The sequence below is a fragment of the Carassius gibelio genome, chromosome A19 (assembly GCF_023724105.1).
Source record: "Carassius gibelio isolate Cgi1373 ecotype wild population from Czech Republic chromosome A19, carGib1.2-hapl.c, whole genome shotgun sequence".
NCBI lineage: Eukaryota > Metazoa > Chordata > Actinopteri > Cypriniformes > Cyprinidae > Carassius > Carassius gibelio.
Genome location: NC_068389.1, coordinates 28,054,495 through 28,079,029, shown reverse-complemented (window position 1 = coordinate 28,079,029; position 24,535 = coordinate 28,054,495). Strand labels below are relative to the sequence as shown.

The 24,535-nt window shown below is 33.8% G+C and overlaps 1 protein-coding gene and 1 long non-coding RNA gene across 2 annotated transcripts in view; both read right to left on the bottom strand.

The window, feature by feature from the left end:
• The window catches only part of LOC127935370 (uncharacterized), a 77,062-nt gene extending 63,953 nt beyond the window's left edge, over nucleotides 1-13,109 (bottom strand). The window contains exon 1 of the long non-coding RNA XR_008148079.1: nucleotides 13,069-13,109. This is a non-coding gene — a long non-coding RNA (uncharacterized LOC127935370). The remainder of the gene's footprint in view (nucleotides 1-13,068) is intronic.
• The window catches only part of LOC127935349 (uncharacterized), a 159,897-nt gene that overhangs the window by 84,969 nt on the left and 50,393 nt on the right, over nucleotides 1-24,535 (bottom strand). The gene's annotated exons all lie outside the window — the stretch shown is intronic.

Genomic DNA, 24,535 nt, shown 5'->3' with positions numbered 1-24,535 from the left:
CTGAAGAAACTGGTAAGCTAACAATAATTCAATGAGGAAAAGCTGGTGATTATTATACCAACGTTGACTCTTATATTAAAACGGTAACATAATCTGAAAACTGTCATTTCTATCTTTAACATACTGTTTAAAAAAGCAGCAGTCAAGATGGTTGCGCAGTTTTGTGTGCGAACACTGCAAGTTATCTGTGTGAACGCATTACAGATTTTACCACCATATATCATAATGCATAGGAACCTGTCTAATTTTAGGTTCAATGGTGGTTTGCCGACTTGTCCTTGTAGTTTTCAGATTCTGTCTGCACTAAAGTCACACATGCTTCATAAGCACACACAATCAAATAAGGTTAACTGCAGACCTGCTCAAACGGATGTTGTGATTTGTCAGGTTGTGGGATGCGAGCATACTGTACATCCCCAAATTTTCCTAGCTTCTGCGACCATTTAAATTGGCATATAAGAGATGGGGAAAACGTTACCTGCCCCTTTCCCAACTGTGAAAAACATTTTCATGTAAAATCATCTTTCACATCTCACATAAACAGAAAACACAGAGAATCTTTGGAGAACCCTGTAATAATAGATGCTGATGCATCAAACTGTAGACATGACAGTGACATCCATGATGACAATGACATCCATGATGACATTGTTGTGCATTCTGAGGTTGATGATAATTGCAATGATAAAGACAAGCATCCGACGAGCTGGATGGCGCCTTGAATGGCAGACACCGCCGTCGGTGTATGAATGAGTGAGTGAATGGGTGAATGTGAGGCAACTTGTAAAGCGCTTTGGATGGCCATGTGGTCTGTTGAAAGCGCTATATAAATGCAGTCCATTTACCATTTTAAAGAAACATTTTTGACAGAAGACATATTTCAAGAGGAATTTCAATTATTCGGCACCTGAACAGGTGTATCTAGGTAAAAATTCCAAAGGAAAGGACTGCTTTTTGCAGGATGTTCCAGTAAATGAGACCCTCAAAGCACTTTTGAGCCCTTGAGTCAGTCAAAGCACAGTACATTGATGCAAAGACACACAGATCAGATGACCCACATTTACTGGAGGATGTAAGAGATCGCAGGATTATAGTTTCTTAAGACATTTCTAAAAGACTATTACTGTTTTTGTATTCATATGTCATGCATTTGAGGTACACTTTAATTTTCATCATCATTTATGATCAAACTTCTATTTTGCAAGATAGGCAGACAAAGATATCACAGAGTGACATATGCTTATAAAGCACATTGAGAAGTATTTTAAAACAAGATGCAAGTATGTTCTCTATATATGTAATTAATTTCTCCCAACCTTTTGTTAATTGCTCTACTTTTAGGTCACTGCAACTCCAGCAGATGCAGAGAGAAGCCTCTCTCTGCCCAGTACCCCACGACTGATTGCACTTGGTAAGTCTATTAAAAAGCTTTTTTAATTGATACTATGGATGAGATTAAAGTTGGTCAACATCTACCAGCAGACAGATACCCGAGAGCTGACTGAACGTCTGCTCTTGTGTCAACACAACATGCATGCATCGCGGTGCTCTTGTGAACATGTGTTGAAGATTAATATTTTGTAAATAAAGTGGTAAATTATGTTTAATTATTTTAGGCAGCAGCCAATCCAACCAGGCTGTACATCACAAGCTCTTATCCTAAAGCTTTTAGGCTGCATTTATTTGATCAGAAACAAAGTCATATTTTTAAATATGATTGCAATTTAAAATAACTGTTTTGTATTTAAATATATTTTAAAATGTTATGTATTCCTTTTTTCATTACTCCATTCTTCAGTGTCACTTGATTCTTCAGAAATCTTTGTAATATCGTACCCTTGGAATTATAAGGTTCTATCTGACATTTTTGTCAAAATTTAGTTATTTACATATTTTTATTCTGTGGCCACTTCTTTACATTATATGATGTAGTTTTTTTTTAAGTTATGTACATTTTGGAACTTTTTATTTAGAAAATAAAAGGTGCTTTCTACATGGAATGCAAAAAATTTAAAGCTCAATATCTCAAAACTGCTCAGAACGCAGATAGAACCTTATAATTCCAAGGTGACGCTATGTTGACTTTCTGCTCAAAAAACATTTAAATTAAAATTAAAAACAATAATTTTAATTTGACGCGTGTGAGACACGCAAGTGATTTTCATGTTAAAGGGATAGTTCACCCAAAAATCTAAATTATGTAATTAATAACTTACCCTCATGTCGTTCCAAACCCGTGAGACCTCCTTTTATCTTCAGAACACAGTTTAAGATATCTTAGATTTAGTCCGAGAGCTCTCAGTCCCTCCATTGAAGCTGTGTGTATGGTCTACTGTCCATGTCCAGAAAGGTAAGAAAAACATCATCAAAGTAGTCCATGTGACATCAGAGGGTCAGTTAGAATATTCTGAAGCATCGAATATACATTTTGGTCCAAAAATAGCAAAAACTATGACTTTATTCAGCATTGTCTTCTCTTCCGTGTCTGTTGTGAGAGAGTTCAAAACAGCAGTTTGTGATATCCGGTTCGCAAACGAATCATTCGATGTAACCAGATCTTTCTGAACCAGTTCACCAGATCGAACTGAATCTTTTAAATGGTTCCAATATGCATAATCCACAAATGACTAAAGCTGTTCACTTTTTTAATGTGGCTGACACTCCCTCTGAGTTCAAACAAACCAATATCCCGGAGTAATTCATTTACTAAAACAGTACACTGACTGAACTGCTGTGAAGAGAGAACTGAAGATGTTTTAAAATTAATTTATTGATTTGACATAAAATAGAATAAAAAAACTGTGAAAATATAATGCAATCAGTTCGGACATTGCACAGTGCTCATTCAATAAATGCTCAGCTAAACAGATGAGTTTTGAGTCTAGATTTAAATGTGACTAGTGTTTTAGCACATCTGATCTCTTCTGGAAGCTGATTCCAACTGCGGGCAGCATAGTAACTAAAGGAGGACTCCCCTTGTTTTGTGTGAACCCTTGGTATTTCTAACGGACTCGATCCTAATGATCTGAGTGCTCTGTTAGGCTTCTATTCAGTGAGCATATCTGCAATATATTTCGGTCCTAGGTTATTTAGTTACTTATATAAGAGTAAAAGTACTTAAAAATCAATCCTAAATGTAACTGGAAGCCAGTGTAAGGACCTGAGGACTGGTGTGATATGCTCAGATTTTCTGGTTCTACTCAGAATCCTTGCAGGTTTTGAATGAGCTGCAGCTGTCTAATGGTCTTTTTTTTTTTTTCACTAAACTGCAGTGTTTTGAACTCTCTCACAACAGACACCGAAGAGAAGACAATGCTGAATAAAGTCGTAGTTTTTGCTATTTTTGGACCAAAAAGTATTTTTGATGCTTCAAAAAATTCTAACTGACCCTCTGATGTCACACGGACTACTTTGATGATGTTTTTCTTACCTTTCTGCTTCAATGGATAGACTGAGAGCTCTCTGCCTTAATCTAAAATATCTTAAACTGTGTTCCAAAGATAAACTGAGGTCTCACGGGTTTGGAACAAAATGAGGGTGAGTTATTAATTACATAATTTACATTTTTGGGTGAACTATCCCTTTAAGTCAATGCAAAGACGCCGTTTACGTGCATCTGGAGGTCCTGCGGCGCGAGGCGTTTAGCACGGTACGGACGCGTGAATGAGGCGAACTGAGCGTCTGGCGTGATATGTGCGAGTGATTCAAGGGTGAGAGCGTGAAGAGAGAAAGATAATTCTGATTAGTCCTGAGGATTTATCGCGTTTAGGCTAAAAATAGGTTCAGCGCTTATCGCGGTTTGGAAAGAACCTGCATCTCCGCCTGTCACGCGGAAGATGTGCGAGATGTGCTATATAAAATAGATTAACTTACCAATAATAAAAAGAAAATAACAATAATTGTGTGTTTTACATGAATTTAGAAATGTTTGTAGATCAGTTATTTATTATGTGGTTTCACTGTTTGGATGGTGTTACTGTCTGCAAACAGTGACAAATATTTTATCCAAAATCTGTGTTCACGCCACCTTATACAATTACTAAAGTTCATTTGCAATTAATATTTTTATGAAAACATGTTTTAAGTTGTGATTTACCCTTATTTTTCTGTATTGAAGGTGGCAACCCTACTGACGATTTAAGATTCAAAATCTCTTCAATACAAAAACATTCCCTGTGTGAGTTCCTGTGTTTAACACGAATATCCACTCGATTGCTAATGTGACATTGATTTATACAACAGTTCAACAAACGAAAGGTATTAATATTAAGTGATGTTCATTTTAAACACAGTAATAGTCAGTATTTGTCGATACAAAAAATAGCTCCAACGAAAGCTACTGCAGAACAGCACCACACAGCAAGTGTTTGTGAATGAATCTGCGGCTTTGAATAAATTAAGAGAGCCAATAATTCAATGATTCATTGATAATTACAGCCATTTGCTTCCTTACTGAATGAATGAATGCCTCACAAATAAAGATAGTGACTTGTTGCGACGTACTGGGGGTTTTAATTTAATATTTAAAGCATCACTTTGTTTTTACCATCATTGCATATTTCTCTATTGAATTTTTTATATTTTTTATTTAAAGCATTATTTATTTTATAAAAGTATTTGTAAATGTAAAAAAAGCAAATATTAGGAGCAAATACTGAAAAAGGTGTAACTGCAGAGAGGGGTTACGCAGATGGATGTTAAAAGCCTCAGGGGGTACTACTCTAAAAAATTTGAGAACCAGAGTCTAGAGACATCACATCCCAGCATAAACATTCCCAATAAATTATCTAAATTCCCAAACCACTGTTAATTTAAACAGAAAAGCAAAAATAGACTACTATGTTTGATTTGGCATGGCAGAAAGCACGCAAAGAGCTGTCTCTTTATAATCACTAAAAAAGTGTCCCTCATTTTAATTGCAACCTCACAAAGGTTCATGATAATCTGTCTAATCTGTTCATAATCTGTCTACAATGTATAATTAATTATTTATATAGTACATATTGCTTTTATTAACATAAAATTGCATACAGCACCATGTTATGACTGTTGGGAAATCAGTGGTTTGATAAATGTGTTTTTTCTTGTGCTTGCAGGTTCATTCTGAGAATAAACCCTGATGGCACCAAATGCCTAAATCACAAAATCAAAATCACAGATCAGCCGGCCATCTGGAAAAAGGGTGCAGAGAAAAATCGCCAGCCTGAATCCCCTTGTGACATCTTTCATCAGAGAGCTTGTTGAATTCGATTGGCCAAATTATTGAAAGAAAACACGACTAAAACATGTTTTTACTGTTTGATTTGTTCTGCTTTTCAGAATGTTTTTCAGAAATTTTTACTTTTTAAAGTAAATGTTAAATAATGAAATAGTTAAACAATGAAACAGCACATTTTAATGACAAATGTTCATGAGAACTTATGCATTTTTGGGGGAGTAAAAAACGTATAGTTTACAGCTAGTGGTTTTTCATTCATTAAACATCAGTTACACCTGTTGTTAATTTCATTAATTGGTTCGTCTTTTTATACTCTGTGTTTGGTTTTGTTGCTTTGTTTTTTGAGTATTTTGAGTTCTATATTAAATAAAACTTTGACTTAGATCAGTTTCATCAACTTTATTGCAACCTTACCAGTGACATGTATGTAATGAGTAATATGAAATCAATTATAGTACTGTAAATAAAAATACAGTACTTGTACTGTAAATAATAATACAATATACAGTATTATTACTGCATATTAAAATACAGTACTTGTACTGTAATTGAAAAATACAGTACTCATACTGTAAATAGTAATACAGTATGCATTATTATTACTGTAAATGGAATTACAGTAATGATACTGTAAACTATTTTACAGTAAGTTACTGGCATCCAGCTGCCAGTAAGTTACTGTAAAATTTACAGCAACCTTTTTACAGTGTATGTCAAATGTTTGGTGGAAACAATAAAGGTTAAAAGGGCCACATAGTATGTGGTGTAAAGGTAATTTTATTAGTATTATGAATTATTACTTGTCAATATTAAGTGCTCATTTTCACATAACATCGTTGTACCACTATACACATCCATATAACCTTTCTAGTACACATAATATTACTGTACGACTCTATATTGTAATTCTACATAACACTTCTAGTACAAGTAACATTACTGTACCACTATACCTGTAAATGTTCAACTGTAACAGCTTTTACATAACTTTTAACCTTGAAGCTTAACTAATGACTGCTAATATCCTTACAATTTCTTGGATTATGTGCACTTTAGCGTGTACTCACACTAGCCAGTTTGAACCGTGCCCGAGTGCGTTTGACCACCAAAGCGCGGTTCGTTTGACTAGTGTGAGTGCTCCGAACCGTGCCCGGGCGCGGCTCGATTGGCCGGCCCTGGCCCGCTTGGAAGAGGTGGGCCAGGGCACGGTTCAGTTGGATGTTGTGAAGATTACAGATGGGCATAATTACTTTTTTTTAAAAAATAAGTGAGGAGACCATCCTGCTACCCAACCAAGCACGATGTGGTCTCATGATCAATCCACCCCGACTAAAAACTCTCTCTACTGGTGTAGAGGAAGTGGGGACTGACAAAAGTTACCATTTCATCACTTTCTGTAACAGCAACGGATAATCTAATGCTAATTTCCCTGGATGGTGCGTTTTAATGCAGGGTAAAATACACACTAGTCGAAGTTTTTTTTAGTTACGGACGGCATACACACAAGAGCCGACTGACTGTCCAGGAAAATTTCATCCAAAAGTGTGTATGTGCCAGGGGAAGAAAGCTGGATCAAATGCCATATAAGTTCAATGCATTCTGTCAGACATTTTTTTTGGGGGGGGTGTTTAGTGTTGAGACAGTCAGTCTGTGTCTGTATTCATTATATAATTTAATTAAACAATATATATATATATTTTTTTCTGTGACCATTTTGTCCTTTGTAAAAATAACACAGTTGAGAGAAATAATGTAGCAATGTGGCTTTCTGGAAAGCGGGATCACTACAGGCGGATGGCAGGAGGGTAACTTAAGGCCGGTGTCACGCTGGCTGCGTGGCGTCTCTGCTGCGTGCTAGAAGCGTGGTGGCTGCTTCGCGTTTTCTGTGTCTTTACACACCAGAAGCGTGCCTGACGACTCGGCGCTGGCACGCTGCTGTAGGTGACATAAAGGGAGGCTGCCGAAAAACCAGGCTCTTGTCCTCATGACAACAATATCCAATTTTTTATTATTATTATTATTTTTTTTTTTTACACACCTACTGATAGGAAACCATCAACAGTATTGACGGCAAAATAGAGTATGTTTGACAGGTGCAATGTTTGAAAATCGATCATTATTTATTTTTTTAATTACATTTATATCAGAATTTATGCCAACCTATAGACTTTCAAATATCAAAATATCATGAATTAATATGTATTTGTGTACAAAATGACATATAAACACATTTTCCTAATATATTATGCCTGGAAACGCTTCCAACATGCACGCGTGTCGCGTGAAAAATAGGCGTCGGTTCTATTTCTAGCATGCACGGGTTTTCCGCGCGTCTCACGCAGGCAGTCTGCAATATCTAACCTGTTAACATGGGAGCCGAATTAAAAACAGACACGCCACGCAGCTGAGACGCTTGCTCCACACATCCATGTTGTCGCTGGCCTAACGTCTCATGTCAAAAGAAAATCACCAGTCATTGGATGTGTCAATCATACATCAATTTAAATAAACATTAACATACAGTAATAATCATGAAATATTTTGATTGGGACTCGAGTGGACTCGGGCATAAGTCCGATTCCTAATATGTTCGAGTCCGAGTCAATACCGAGTCAAAATGCACACGAGTCCATGACAAGACCGGTCTCGAGACCGAGTCCAAGACGAGTCCGAGTCTCGAGTACTCAACACTGCATCCAAAAGTCATTGAAATCAATTAAAAATCACATCGACAGGTTAAAAAAAAGCCTCAGGTCAAATATTCATTTATCACAAATTAACTGTTTGACAAAAACTTCCTGCTCCGAAGACCCGATCTGAATCAACCGAGTCGCGGTTGATAATTCTAATAATAAATCATTATATTATTCCGATTTCTGAAGATCATGTGACACTGAAGACTGGAGGAATGATGCTGAAAATACAGCTGCACATCACATGAATAAATTACACTTTCATGTATATTAAAATAGAACAATGTTAATAATATTTCACAATATTACATGTTTTCCAGTATTTTTGATCAAATAAATGCTGCCTTGAGTAAAATAAAATCCTGTAAAAAAACATTAAAAATCATTCTGATCCCAAACTCTGACCAGTAGAGTGTGTGTGTGTGTGTGTGTGTGTGTGTGTGTATATATAAGCCCACTAACACACTAGGCAAGGCAAGGCAAGTTTATTTATATAGCACATTTCATACACAATGGTAATTCAAAGTGCTTTACATAAAAGAAAGTAAAATAATCAAATAAAAATTATAACAAAAATAAAACAAGCAATTTTAAAACTTTTAAAATGATTAAAATTTTATACTTAATTAAAATGAATTTAAAAACGGTTACAAAATTATTTTACATAAAAAAAAACAGTTCAGACATTGCACAGTGCTCATTCAATAAATTCACAGCTAAACAGATGAGTTTTAAGTCTAGATTTAAATGTGACTAGTGTTTTAGCACATCTGATCTCTTCTGGAAGCTGATTACAACTGCGAGCTATTAATAGAACTATTAATAGTGGTGCTACCAAATATTATTTTGGAATCATGGGACACTTTTTTCAGGATTCTTCGATGTATATATATATTTTTAAAGAACAGCGTTTATTCCAAATATAAATCTATTCTAACAATATTAATCTTTGATATCACTTCTTATCAATTGAACACATCCTGAATAAAAGATTCTAAAATCTAATAAAGAATACAATTTATTATATAAAAATAAGAAAGGATAAAAATTTACTGAGTGGCGAACATGTGCCGAAGTGCCGATCTGAATCAACCGAGTCGCGAACAGGCTCCGAAGTGCCGATCTGAATCAACCGAGCCGCGAACATGCTCCGAAGTCCTGATCTGAATCAACCGAGTCGCGAACAGGCTCCGAATTGCCGATCTGAATCAACCGAGTCGCGAACATGCTCCGAAGTGCCGATCTGAATCAACCGAGTCGCGAACAGGCTCCGAAGTGCCAATCTGAATCAACTGAGTCGCGAACAGGCTCCGAAGTGCCGATCTGAATCAACCGAGTCGCGAACAGGCTCCGATATCCCGATCTGAAAACTTCGACCAAAGAGTGTAAAAAATAACTCTATTTATCTAATAACTCTACAACTCTATTAAAGACTCAGATCACGTATCTAAAAATAAATCGCTATAGTAAAAGAGAAATAATAAGAGGAGTGAAGTTTCCACCGTTCTGCTGTTTAGTAGTGCAGAGATGACCGGTAGTGTGTGTATGTGTGTGTGTGTGTGTGTGTGTGTGTGTGTGTGTTTGTGTGTGTATAAGCCCAATAACACACTAGGCAAGGCAAGGCAAGTTTATTTATATAGCAAATTTCATATACAATGGTAATTCAAAGTGCTTTACACAAAAGAAAGTAAAATAATCAAAGAAAAATTAGATGTCCCAATCTGAAAACTTCAACCAAGGAATGTAGAAAATAACTCTGTTTATCTAATAAGTCTACAACTCTATGAACGACTCATATCACGTATCTAAAAATAAATCGCTATAGTAAAAGAGAAATAATAAGAGGAGTGAAGTTTCCACCGTTCTGCTGTTTTTGGTCCTCAAGGGCGTCTGACTCCGCAGCGCGTCTGCGCCCCTCACACGCATGTTTACAGCTCTAAATTAATCATCTTTGCTAATTATTATACATTTTCTTCATTGTCAACTTCAGGTACTTCATTTATTATTGTTCAATTAACTATTTGAAACAAAAAAAGGTTGTATTTCAGTTATAATTCAAAATTATGAAAATAAAATATATAAAATAATGGTTTCTATTTTAATGTTCTTTAAAATATAATTTATTTCTGTGATGTGCAGCTGTATTTTCAGCATCATTCCTCCAGTCTTCAGTGTCACATGATCTTTTGAAATCATGAAAATATGATGATTTATTCTTAGAACTATTAATAGTTGTGCTACCAAATATTATTTTGGAATCTGCGATACTTTTTTCAGGATTCTTCGATGTATAATTTTTTTTAAAGAACAGTGTTTATTCCAAATATAAATCTCTTCTAACAATATTAATATTTGATATCACTTCTTATCAATTTAACACATCCTGAATAAAATATTCTAAAATCTAATAAAGAATACAATTTCTTATATAAAAAATGAAAGGATAAAAATGTACTGACCCCAAACTATTGAACTGTAGTGAATATTGTTAGAAAATATTTATATTTTAAATAAATGCTCTTCTTTTTAAATTTTTATTCATCAAAGAAGCCTGAAAAAGTATCACAGATTCCAAAATAATATTTATCAGCAAAAGTGTTGATAATTCTAATAATGAATCATCATATTATTCTGATTTCTGAAGATCATGTGACACTGAAGACTGGAGGAATGATGCTGAAAATACAGCTGCACATCACATGAATAAATTACACTTTCATGTATATTAAAATAGAAAAAAAAAAATAATATTTCACAATATTACATGTTTTCCAGTATTTTTGATCAAATAAATGCTGTCTTGATGAGTAAAATAAATTCCTGTAAAAAACATTAAAAATCATTCTGATCCCAAACGCTGAATGGTAGTGTGTGTGTGTGTGTGTGTGTGTGTGTATGAGCCCACTAACATACTAGGCAAGGCAAGTTTATTTATATAGCACATTTCATGCACAATGGTAATTCAGAGTGTTTTACATAAAAGAAAGTAAAATAATCATAAAGAAAAATTATAACAAAAATAAAACAAGCAATTTTAAAACTTTTAAAATGATTAAAAAATAAACAGAGTAGCGAACATGCTCCAAAGTGCCGATCTGAATCAACCGAGTCGCGAACATGCTCCGAAGTGCCGATCTGAATCAACTGATCAACCGAGTCGCGAACATGCTCCGAAGAACCGATCTGAATCAACGGAGTCGCGAACATGCTCCGAAGCAAGGCCGTGCACAGACATTTTGAGGGGCAGTGGCCTAAACCAAAAAAAGGGGCACTAAGGGGGTGGTTGCTTGTTAACACAAATTATTACAAAATGTACAATTAAAAAATGAGACAGAACACGCTCAAATACATTTCAGACTTTATTGTAGAAGTTTTGATAGAGCATCACAATTACACATTACTGATACTTTTTTATATTTACTTGTTCCATTTACAGCAACACTGTATGTTACATTGTATTTCTTTACATGAGCAGGATCTGATGGATTTTGTAACTGAAGCAAAAACTCAAAGTCTTCTGGCTTTTTCTCCCTTGTATACATGGCTGGTGGCTGCCTCACTCTCCATTTCTTCCTGTTCTGCATCTGTCTCTTCCCTCTCTGTCTCATTGTATTGCCTTTCTTTCTCATTCTGAACTTTTTCTGTCTCCGGCTCAGTTCCAAGACCTTCACTTTTACTCCGTTGAATTGATTCTGACGCATTTTCATCTTAATATAGAGAATGAATAACAAACCTGTTACAATCATATTTTAAATACAATTGTTAGGCTTTAGTGCTAATTAAATGTATGTTCTTGTAATATAATTACTCTTCCATTCAAATAATTTAATGTCTATCTTTCTTGTTATAAAACTCTAGCATATTCAGAATCCTTTATTGTCAGCCAGTTTAACAACACTTACCTGTACGTGTCTGATTTGGCTGATGCTGAAACTCTCTGAGCCTGCCTCTGCCTCATCTTCAAAGGAGTAATAAGTAATAGACATTTAATTTCATAGCATACAGCCTAAATCTATATATACAACTCATTTAGAGCCTATGATGTGTTAGTCTCAACTAAGACAAGTTATTATAATGGGAGATATACTTACAATAATTAAACAGACAAACTGTCTGCTAACTGTTCTATATGATGATTTACCTGCTGGCTTGCTGGAGCTTTGAATCCATGTTTGCAATGTTGAACTGCCTTTAGCAGCCTCCCTTCTCTCTTTCTCTCTCTGTCTCTGTCTTCTTTTTTGTGAAGGCATTGTTTTTTTGTTTTTTTTTTTATGGTTGTCTTGTCTACAAAGTGTGCCAACAACAGAAAATGTAGTTATTTGTATTAGATCTGATCTGATTGAGAGTACAATTATAATTTGATTAGACAAGCAGCTTCTTAGAACGTGGATATGTTGTACAAGTTGTTAGCACTAGTAGAAGACCAAGAGCACAAAACATTACCGACATAAAAAAAAAAAAAAAAAAAAAAAGATTAATTTCGCAGATTCAACCACTGTCTTGCATAGCCTACCTGTTAATGCAACAGCTTTCGTGAACTGTCGTGTTCACAAGCGCCGCAGGCGCAGACACATACTGTGAGTGATGCTGCGGAGTGCGGAGCGAGCGGGAAAACCTGGAGCGGATTCGCGGAATCAACGGAATGCTTTGAGCGGAGCGGTGGGGAAAAGGGGCACCTCAGTCGATGAGGGCAGATGGGCAGTGGCTCTGGCCACCGGGCCACCCCCCTGTGCACGGCCCTGCTCCGAAGTGCCGATCTGAATCAACCGATCAACCGAGTCGCGAACATGCTCCGAAGTGCCGATCTGAATCAACCGATCAACCGAGTCGCGAACATGCTCCGAAATGCAGATCTGAATCAAATATTATTTTGGAATATACGATACTTTTTTCAGGATTCTTCCATGTATAATTTTTTTAAAGAACAGCGTTTATTCCAAATATGAATCTCTTCTAATAATATTAATCTTTGATTTCACTTCTTATCAATTTAACACATCCTGAATAAAAGATTCTAAAATCTAATAAAGAATACAATTTCTTATAAAAAAAAAAAGGATAAAGATTTACCTAGTCGCGAATATGCTCCGAATTGCTGATCTGAATCAACCGAGGTGGAACAGGCTCCGAAGTGCCGATCTGAATAAACCCATCAACCTAGTCGCGAACAGGCTCCGAAGTCCCGATCTGAAAACTTTACCAAAGAATGTAAAAAATAACTATATTTCTCTATTAAATCTACAACTCTATGAAAGACCCAGACTCACTCGCTATAGTAAAAGAGAAATAATAAGAGGAGTGAAGTTTCCTACCGTTCTGCTGTGTTTGGTCCTCACGCCGTCTCCGCCCCTCACACTGCGCGTTTACAGCGCTAAATTAATCATCTTTGCTAATTATTATACATTTACATCATTGTCAGCTTCAGGTACTTCATTTATTATTGTTCAATGAACTGTTTGAAACAAAAAAAAGGTTGTATTTCAGTAATAATTCAAAATTATCAAAATAAAATATATAAAATAATGGTTTCTATTTTAATATCCTTTAAAATATAATTTATTTCTGTGATGTGCAGCTGTATTTTCAGCATCATTCCTCCAGTCTTCAGTGTCACATGATCTTTAGAAATCATGAAAATATGATGATTTATTCTTAGAACTATTAATAGTTGTGCTACCAAATATTATTTTGGAATCTGCGATACTTTTTACAGGATTCTTCGATGCATAATTTTTTTAAGAACAGCGTTTATTTAAAATTATTTAAAATTTACTGACCCCAAACTATTGAACTATAGTGAATATTGTTTGGAAATATTAATATTTTAAATAAATGCCCTTCTTTTTAACTTTTTATTCATCAAAGAATCCTGAAAAAAGTATCACAGATTCCAAAACAATATTTATCAGCAAAACTGTTGATAATTCTAATAATAAATCATTATATTATTTCGATTTCTGAAGATCATGTGACACTGAAGACTGGTGGAATGATGCTGAAAATATAGCTGCACATCACATGAATAAATTACACTTTCATGTATATTAAAATAGAAAAAAATTAATAATATTTCACAATATTACATGTTTTCCAGTATTTTTTATCAAATAAATGCTGTCTTGATGAGTAAAATAAATTCCTGTAAAAAACATTAAAAATCATTCTGATCCCAAACGCTGACTGGTAGTGTGTGTGTGTGTGTGTGTGTGTGTGTATGAGCCCACTAACATACTAGGCAAGGCAAGTTTATTTATATAGCACATTTCATGCACAATGGTAATTCAGAGTGTTTTACATAAAAGAAAGTAAAATAATCATAAAGAAAAATTATAACAAAAATAAAACAAGCAATTTTAAAACTTTTAAAATGATTAAAAAATCAACCGAGTAGCGAACATGCTCCGAAGTGCGATCTGAATCAACTGATCAACCGAGTCGCGAACATGCTCCGAAGAACCGATCTGAATCAACTGATCAACCGAGTCGCGAACATGCTCCGAAGAACCGATCTGAATCAACGGAGTCGCGAACATGCTCCGAAGTGCCCATCTGAATCAACCGATCAACCGAGTCGCGAAAATGCCGATCTGAATCAAATATTATTTTGGAATCTACGATACTTTTTTCAGGATTCTTCCATGTATAATTTTTTTAAAGAACAGCGTTTATTCCAAATATGAATCTTTTCTAATAATATTAATATTTGATTTCACTTCTTATCAATTTAACACATCCTGAATAAAAGATTCTAAAATCAAATAAAGAATACAATTTCTTATAAAAAAAAAAGGATAAAGATTTACCTAGTCGCGAATATGCTCCGAATTGCCGATCTGAATCAACCGAGGTGGAACAGGCTCCGAAGTGCCGATCTGAATAAACCCATCAACCTAGTCGCGAACAGGCTCTGAAGTCCCGATCTGAAAACTTTACCAAAGAATGTAAAAAATAACTATATTTCTCTATTAAATCTACAACTCTATGAAAGACTCAGACTCACTCGCTATAGTAAAAGAGAAATAATAAGAGGAGTGAAGTTTCCTACCGTTCTGCTGTGTTTGGTCCTCACGCCGTCTCCGCCCCTCACACTGCGCGTTTACAGCGCTAAATTAATCATCTTTGCTAATTATTATACATTTACATCATTGTCAGCTTCAGGTACTTAATTTATTATTGTTCAATGAACTGTTTGAAACAAAAAAGGTTGTATTTCAGTAATAATTCAAAATTATCAAAATAAAATATATAAAATAATGGTTTCTATTTTAATAGCCTTTAAAATATAATTTATTTCTGTGATGTGCAGCTGTATTTTCAGCATCATTCCTCCAGTCTTCAGTGTCACATGATCTTTAGAAATCATGAAAATATGCTGATTTATTCTTAAAACTATTAATAGTTGTACTACCAAATATTATTTTGGAATCTGCTATACTTTTTTCAGGATTCTTCGGTCTATTTTTTTAAAAAAAAAAAACAGCGTTTATTCCAAATATAAAGCTCTTCTAACAATATTAATCTTTGATTTCACTTCTTATCAATTTAACACATCCTGAATAAAAGATTCTAAAATCTAATAAAGAATACAATTTCTTATAAAAAAAGAAAGGATAAAGATTTACCGAGTCGCGAACATGCTCCGAAGTGCCGATCTGAATCAACTGAGTCGCGAACAGGCTCCGAAGTGCCGATCTAAATCAACCGAGTCGCGACAGGCTCTGAGGTCCCGAGCTGAAAACTTTACCAAAGAATGTAAAAAATAACTATTTCTCTATTAAATCTACAGCTATATGAAAGACTCAGATCACGTATCTAAAAATAAATCGCTATAGTAAAAGAGAAATAATGAAAGGAGTGAAGTTTCATACCGTTCTGCTGTGTTTGGTCCTCGCAGCGCGTCTCCTGCCAGCAAACGAGCATTTACAGCGCTAAATTAATCATCTTTGCTAATTATTATACATTTACATCATTGTCAGCTTCAGGTACTTCATTTATTATTGTTCAATGAACTGTTTGAAACAAAAAAAAAAAGGTTGTATTTCAGTAATAATTCAAAATTATCAAAATAAAATATATAAAATAATGGTTTCTATTTTAATATCCTTTAAAATATAATTTATTTCTGTGATGTGCAGCTGTATTTTCAGCATCATTCCTCCAGTCTTCAGTGTCACATGATCTTTAGAAATCATGAAAATATGATGATTTATTCTTAGAACTATTAATAGTTGTGCTACCAAATATTATTTTGGAATCTGCGATACTTTTTACAGGATTCTTCGATGCATAATTTTTTTAAGAACAGCGTTTATTTAAAATTATTTAAAATTTACTGACCCCAAACTATTGAACTATAGTGAATATTGTTTGGAAATATTAATAGTTTAAATAAATGCCCTTCTTTTTAACTTTTTATTCATCAAAGAATCCTGAAAAAAGTATCACAGATTCCAAAATAATATTTATCAGCAAAACTGTTGATAATTCTAATAATAAATCATTATATTATTCCGATTTCTGAAGATCATGTGACACTGAAGACTGGTGGAATGATGCTGAAAATATAGCTGCACATCACATGAATAAATTACACTTTCATGTATATTAAAATAGAAAAAAATTAATAATATTTCACAATATTACATGTTTTCCAGTATTTTTGATCAAATAAATGCTGTCTTGATGAGTAAAATAAATTCCTGTAAAAAACATTAAAAATCATTCTGATCCCAAACGCTGACTGATAGTGTGTGTGTGTGTGTGTGTGTGTGTGTGTGTGTGTGTATCAGCCCACTAACATACTAGGCAAGGCAAGTTTATTTATATAGCACATTTCATGCACAATGGTAATTCAGAGTGTTTTAAATAAAAGAAAGTAAAATAATCATAAAGAAAAATTATAACAAAAATAAAACAAGCAATTTTAAAACTTTTAAAATGATAAAAAAATCAACAGAGTAGCGAACATGCTCCGAAGTGCCGATCTGAATCAACTGATCAACCGAGTCGCGAACATGCTCCGAAGAACCGATCTGAATCAACGGAGTCGCGAACATGCTCCGAAGTGCCGATCTGAATCAACCGATCAACCGAGTCGCGAACATGCTCCGAGGAGCCGATCTGAATCAACCGATCAACCGAGTCGCGAACATGCTCCGAAATGCCGATCTGAATCAAATATTATTTTGGAATCTACGATACTTTTTTCAGGATTCTTCCATGTATAATTTTTTTAAAGAACAGCGTTTATTCCAAATATAAATCTCTTCTAATAATATTAATCTTTTATTTCACTTCTTATCAATTTAACACATCCTGAATAAAAGATTCTAAAATCTGATAAAGAATACAATTTCTTATAAAAAAAGAAAGGATAAAGATTTACCTAGTCGCGAATATGCTCCGAATTGCCGATCTGAATCAACCGAGGTGGAACAGGCTCCGAAGTGCCGATCTGAATAAACCCATCAACCTACTCGCAAACATGCTCCGAATTGCCGATCTGAATCAACTGAGTGGCGAACAGGCTCCGAAGTCCCGATCTGAAAACTTTACCAAAGAATGTAAAAAATAACTATATTTCTCTATTAAATCTACAACTCTATGAAAGACTCAGACTCACTCGCTATAGTAAAAGAGAAATAATAAGAGGAGTGAAGTTTCCTACCGTTCTGCTGTGTTTGGTCCTCACGCCGTCTCCGCCCCTCACACTGCGCGTTTACAGCGCTAAATTAATCATCTTTGCTAATTATTATACATTTTCATCATTGTCAGCTTCAGGTACTTCATTTATTATTGTTCAATGAACTGTTTGAAACAAAAAAAGGTTGTATTTCAGTAATAATTCAAAATTATCAAAATAAAATATATAAAATAATGGTTTCTATTTTAATATCCTTTAAAATATAATTTATTTCTGTGATGTGCAGCTGTATTTTCAGCATCATTCCTCCAGCCTTCAGTGTCACATGATCTTTAGAAATCATGAAAATATGATGATTTATTCTTAGAACTATTAATAGTTGTGCTACCAAATATTATTTTGGAATCTGCGATACTTTTTACAGGATTCTTCGATGCATAATTTTTTTAAGAACAGCGTTTATTTAAAATTATTTAAAATTTACTGACCCCAACCTATTGAACTATAGTGAATATTGTTTGGAAATATTAATATTTTAAATAAATGCCCTTCTTTTTAACTTTTTATTCATCAAAGAATCCTGAAAAAAGTATCACAGATTCCAAAATAATATTTATCAGCAAAACTGTTGATAATTCTAATAATAAATCATTATATTATTCCGATTTCTGAAGATCATGTGACACTGAAGACTGGTGGAATGATGCTGAAAATATAGCTGCACATCACATGAATAAATTACACTTTCATGTATATTAAAATAGAAAAAAAATATATATATATTTCACAATATTACATGTTTTCCAGTATTTTTGATCAAATAAATGCTGTCTTGATGAGTAAAATAAATTCCTGTAAAAAACATTAAAAATCATTCTGATCCCAAACGCTGACTGGTAGTGTGTGTGTGTGTGTGTGTGTGTGTGTGTGTGTGTATGAGACCACTAACATACTAGGCAAGGCAAGTTTATTTATATAGCACATTTCATGCACAATGGTAATTCAGAGTGTTTTACATAAAAGAAAGTAAAATAATCATAAAGAAAAATTATAACAAAAATAAAACAAGCAATTTTAAAACTTTTAAAATGATTAAAAAATCAACAGAGTACCGAACATGCTCCGAAGTGCCGATCTGAATCAACTGATCAACCGAGTCGCGAACATGCTCCGAAGAACCGATCTGAATCAACGGAGTCGCGAACATGCTCCGAAGTGCCGATCTGAATCAACCGATCAACCGAGTCGCGAACATGCTCCGAAGTGCCGATCTGAATCAACCGATCAACCAAGTCACGAACATGCTCCGAAATGCCGATCTGAATCAAATATTATTTTGGAATCTACGATACTTTTTTCAGGATTCTTCCATGTATAATTTTTTTAAAGAACAGCGTTTATTCCAAATATAAATCTCTTCTAATAATATTAATCTTTTATTTCACTTCTTATCAATTTAACACATCCTGAATAAAAGATTCTAAAATCTAATAAAGAATACAATTTCTTATAAAAAAAGAAAGGATAAAGATTTACCTAGTCGCGAATATGCTCCGAATTGCCGATCTGAATCAACCGAGGTGGAACAGGCTCCGAAGTGCCGATCTGAATAAACCCATCAACCTAGTCGCAAACATGCTCCGAATTGCCGATCTGAATCGACTGAGTCGCGAACAGGCTCCGAAGTCCCGATCTGAAAACTTTACCAAAGAATGTAAAAAATAACTATATTTCTCTATTAAATCTACAACTCTATGAAAGACTCAGACTCACTCGCTATAGTAAAAGAGAAATAATAAGAGGAGTGAAGTTTCTTACCGTTCTGCTGTGTTTGGTCCTCACGCCGTCTCCGCCCCTCACACTGCGCGTTTGCTAATTATTATACATTTACATTTTTGTCAGCTTCAGGTACTTAATTTATTATTGTTCAATGAACTGTTTGAAACAAAAAAAAAGGTTGTATTTCAGTAATAATTCAAAATTATCAAAATAAAATATATAAAATAATGGTTTCTATTTTAATATCCTTTAAAATATAATTTATTTCTGTGATGTGCAGCTGTATTTTCAGCATCATTCCTCCAGTCTTCAGTGTCACATGATCTTTAGAAATCATGAAAATATGATGATTTATTCTTAGAACTATTAATAGTTGTGCTACCAAATATTATTTTGGAATCTGCGATACTTTTTACAGGATTCTTCGATGCATAATTTTTTTAAGAACAGCGTTTATTTAAAATTATTTAAAATTTACTGACCCCAACCTATTGAACTATAGTGAATATTGTTTGGAAATATTAATATTTTAAATAAATGCCCTTCTTTTTAACTTTTTATTCATCAAAGAATCCTGAAAAAAGTATCACAGATTCCAAAATAATATTTATCAGCAAAACTGTTGATAATTCTAATAATAAATCATTATATTATTCCGATTTCTGAAGATCATGTGACACTGAAGACTGGTGGAATGATGCTGAAAATATAGCTGCACATCACATGAATAAATTACACTTTCATGTATATTAAAATAGAAAAAAAATATATATATATTTCACAATATTACATGTTTTCCAGTATTTTTGATCAAATAAATGCTGTCTTGATGAGTAAAATAAATTCCTGTAAAAAACATTAAAAATCATTCTGATCCCAAACGCTGACTGGTAGTGTGTGTGTGTGTGTGTGTGTGTGTATGAGCCCACTAACATACTAGGCAAGGCAAGTTTATTTATATAGCACATTTCATGCACAATGGTAATTCAGAGTGTTTTACATAAAAGAAAGTAAAATAATCATAAAGAAAAATTATAACAAAAATAAAACAAGCAATTTTAAAACTTTTAAAATGATTAAAAAATCAACAGAGTAGCGAACATGCTCCGAAGTGCCGATCTGAATCAACTGATCAACCGAGTCGCGAACATGCTCCGAAGAACCGATCTGAATCAACGGAGTCGCGAACATGCTCCGAAGTGCCGATCTGAATCAACCGATCAACTGAGTCGCGAACATGCTCCGAAGTGCCGATCTGAATCAACCGATCAACCAAGTCACGAACATGCTCCGAAATGCCGATCTGAATCAAATATTATTTTGGAATCTACGATACTTTTTTCAGGATTCTTCCATGTATAATTTTTTTAAAGAATAGCGTTTATTCCAAATATAAATCTCTTCTAATAATATTAATCTTTTATTTCACTTCTTATCAATTTAACACATCCTGAATAAAAGATTCTAAAATCTAATAAAGAATACAATTTCTTATAAAAAAAGAAAGGATAAAGATTTACCTAGTCGCGAATATGCTCCGAATTGCCGATCTGAATCAACCGAGTCGCGAACAGGCTCCGAAGTCCCGATCTGAAAACTTTACCAAAGAATGTAAAAAATAACTATATTTCTCTATTAAATCTACAACTCTATGAAAGACTCAGACTCACTCGCTATAGTAAAAGAGAAATAATAAGAGGAGTGAAGTATCTTACCGTTCTGCTGTGTTTGGTCCTCACGCCGTCTCCGCCCCTCACACTGCGCGTTTGCTAATTATTATACATTTACATTTTTGTCAGCTTCAGGTACTTAATTTATTATTGTTCAATGAACTGTTTGAAACAAAAAAAAGGTTGTATTTCAGTAATAATTCAAAATTATCAAAATAAAATATATAAAATAATGGTTTCTATTTTAATATCCTTTAAAATATAATTTATTTCTGTGATGTGCAGCTGTATTTTCAGCATCATTCCTCCAGTCTTCAGTGTCACATGATCTTTAGAAATCATGAAAATATGATGATTTATTCTTAGAACTATTAATAGTTGTGCTACCAAATATTATTTTGGAATCTGCGATACTTTTTACAGGATTCTTCGATGCATAATTTTTTTAAGAACAGCGTTTATTTAAAATTATTTAAAATTTACTGACCCCAAACTATTGAACTATAGTGAATATTGTTTGGAAATATTAATATTTTAAATAAATGCCCTTCTTTTTAACTTTTTATTCATCAAAGAATCCTGAAAAAAGTATCACAGATTCCAAAATAATATTTATCAGCAAAACTGTTGATAATTCTAATAATAAATCATTATATTATTCCGATTTCTGAAGATCATGTGACACTGAAGACTGGTGGAATGATGCTGAAAATATAGCTGCACATCACATGAATAAAATACACTTTCATGTATATTAAAATAGAAAAATAGAGTAAAATAAATTCCTGTAAAAAACATTAAAAATCATTCTGATCCCAAACGCTGACTGGTAGTGTGTGTGTGTGTGTATGAGCCCACTAACATACTAGGCAAGGCAAGTTTATTTATATAGCACATTTCATGCACAATGGTAATTCAGAGTGTTTTACATAAAAGAAAGTAAAATAATCATAAAGAAAAATAACAAAAATAAAACAAGCAATTTTAAAACTTTTAAAATGATTAAAAAATAAACAGAGTAGCGAACATGCTCCGAAGTGCCGATCTGAATCAACTGATCAACCGAGTCGCGAACATGCTCCGAAGAACCGATCTGAATCAACAGAGTCGCGAACATGCTCCGAAGTGCCGATCTGAATCAACCGATCAACCGAGTCGCGAACATGCTCCGAAAATAAAAAAAAAGGATAAAGATTTACCTAGTCGCGAATATGCTCCGAATTGCCGATCTGAATCAACCGAGGTGGAACAGGCTCCGAAGTGCCGATCTGAATAAACCCATCAACCTAGTCGCGAACAGGCTCCGAAGTCCCGATCTGAAAACTTTACCAAAGAATGTAAAAAATAACTATATTTCTGTAATAAATCTACAACTCTATGAAAGACTCAGACTCACTCGCTATAGTAAAAGAGAAATAATAAGAGGAGTGAAGTTTCCTACCGTTCTGCTGTGTTTGGTCATCACGCCGTCTCCGCCCCTCACACTGCGCCTTTACAGCGCTAAATTAGTCATCTTTGCTAATTATTATACATTTACATCATTGTCAGCTTCAGGTACTTAATTTATTATTGTTCAATGAACTGTTTGAAACAAAAAAGGTTGTATTTCAGTAATAATTCAAAATTATCAAAATAAAATATATAAAATAATGGTTTCTATTTTAATAGCCTTTAAAATATAATTTATTTCTGTGATGTGCAGCTGTATTTTCAGCATCATTCCTCCAGTCTTCAGTGTCACATGATCTTTAGAAATCATGAAAATATGCTGATTTATTCTTAAAACTATTAATAGTTGTACTACCAAATATTATTTTGGAATCTGCTATACTTTTTTCAGGATTCTTCGATGCATAATTTTTTTAAGAACAGCGTTTATTTAAAATTATTTAAAATTTACTGACCCCAAACTATTGAACTATAGTGAATATTGTTTGGAAATATTAATATTTTAAATAAATGCCCTTCTTTTTAACTTTTTATTCATCAAAGAATCCTGAAAAAAGTATCACAGATTCCAAAATAATATTTATCAGTAAAACTGTTGATAATTCTAATAATAAATCATTATATTATTCCGATTTCTGAAGATCATGTGACACTGAAGACTGGTGGAATGATGCTGAAAATATAGCTGCACATCACATGAATAAATTACACTTTCATGTATATTAAAATAGAAAAAAATTAATAATATTTCACAATATTACATGTTTTCCAGTATTTTTGATCAAATAAATGCTGTCTTGATGAGTAAAATAAATTCCTGTAAAAAACATTAAAAATCATTCTGATCCCAAACGCTGACTGGTAGTGTGTGTGTGTGTGTGTGTGTGTGTGTATCAGCCCACTAACATACTAGGCAAGGCAAGTTTATTTATATAGCACATTTCATGCACAATGGTAATTCAGAGTGTTTTAAATAAAAGAAAGTAAAATAATCATAAAGAAAAATTATAACAAAAATAAAACAAGTAATTTTAAAACTTTTAAAATGATAAAAAAATCAACAGAGTAGCGAACATGCTCCGAAGTGCCGATCTGAATCAACTGATCAACCGAGTCGCGAACATGCTCCGAAGAACCGATCTGAATCAACGGAGTCGCGAACATGCTCCGAAGTGCCGATCTGAATCAACCGATCAACCGAGTCGCGAACATGCTCCGAAGTGCCGATCTGAATCAACCGATCAACCGAGTCGCGAACATGCTCCGAAATGCCGATCTGAATCAAATATTATTTTGGAATCTACGATACTTTTTTCAGGATTCTTCCATGTATAATTTTTTTAAAGAACAGCGTTTATTCCAAATATAAATCTCTTCTAATAATATTAATCTTTTATTTCACTTCTTATCAATTTAACACATCCTGAATAAAAGATTCTAAAATCTAATAAAGAATACAATTTCTTATAAAAAAAGAAAGGATAAAGATTTACCTAGTCGCGAATATGCTCCGAATTGCCGATCTGAATCAACCGAGGTGGAACAGGCTCCGAAGTGCCGATCTGAATAAACCCATCAACCTACTCGCAAACATGCTCCGAATTGCCGATCTGAATCAACTGAGTGGCGAACAGGCTCCGAAGTCCCGATCTGAAAACTTTACCAAAGAATGTAAAAAATAACTATATTTCTCTATTAAATCTACAACTCTATGAAAGACTCAGACTAACTCGCTATAGTAAAAGAGAAATAATAAGAGGAGTGAAGTTTCCTACCGTTCTGCTGTGTTTGGTCCTCACGCCGTCTGCGCCCCTCACACTGCGCGTTTACAGCGCTAAATTAATCATCTTTGCTAATTATTATACATTTTCATCATTGTCAGCTTCAGGTACTTCATTTATTATTGTTCAATGAACTGTTTGAAACAAAAAAAAGGTTGTATTTCAGTAATAATTCAAAATTATCAAAATAAAATATATAAAATAATGGTTTCTATTTTAATATCCTTTAAAATATAATTTATTTCTGTGATGTGCAGCTGTATTTTCAGCATCATTCCTCCAGTCTTCAGTGTCACATGATC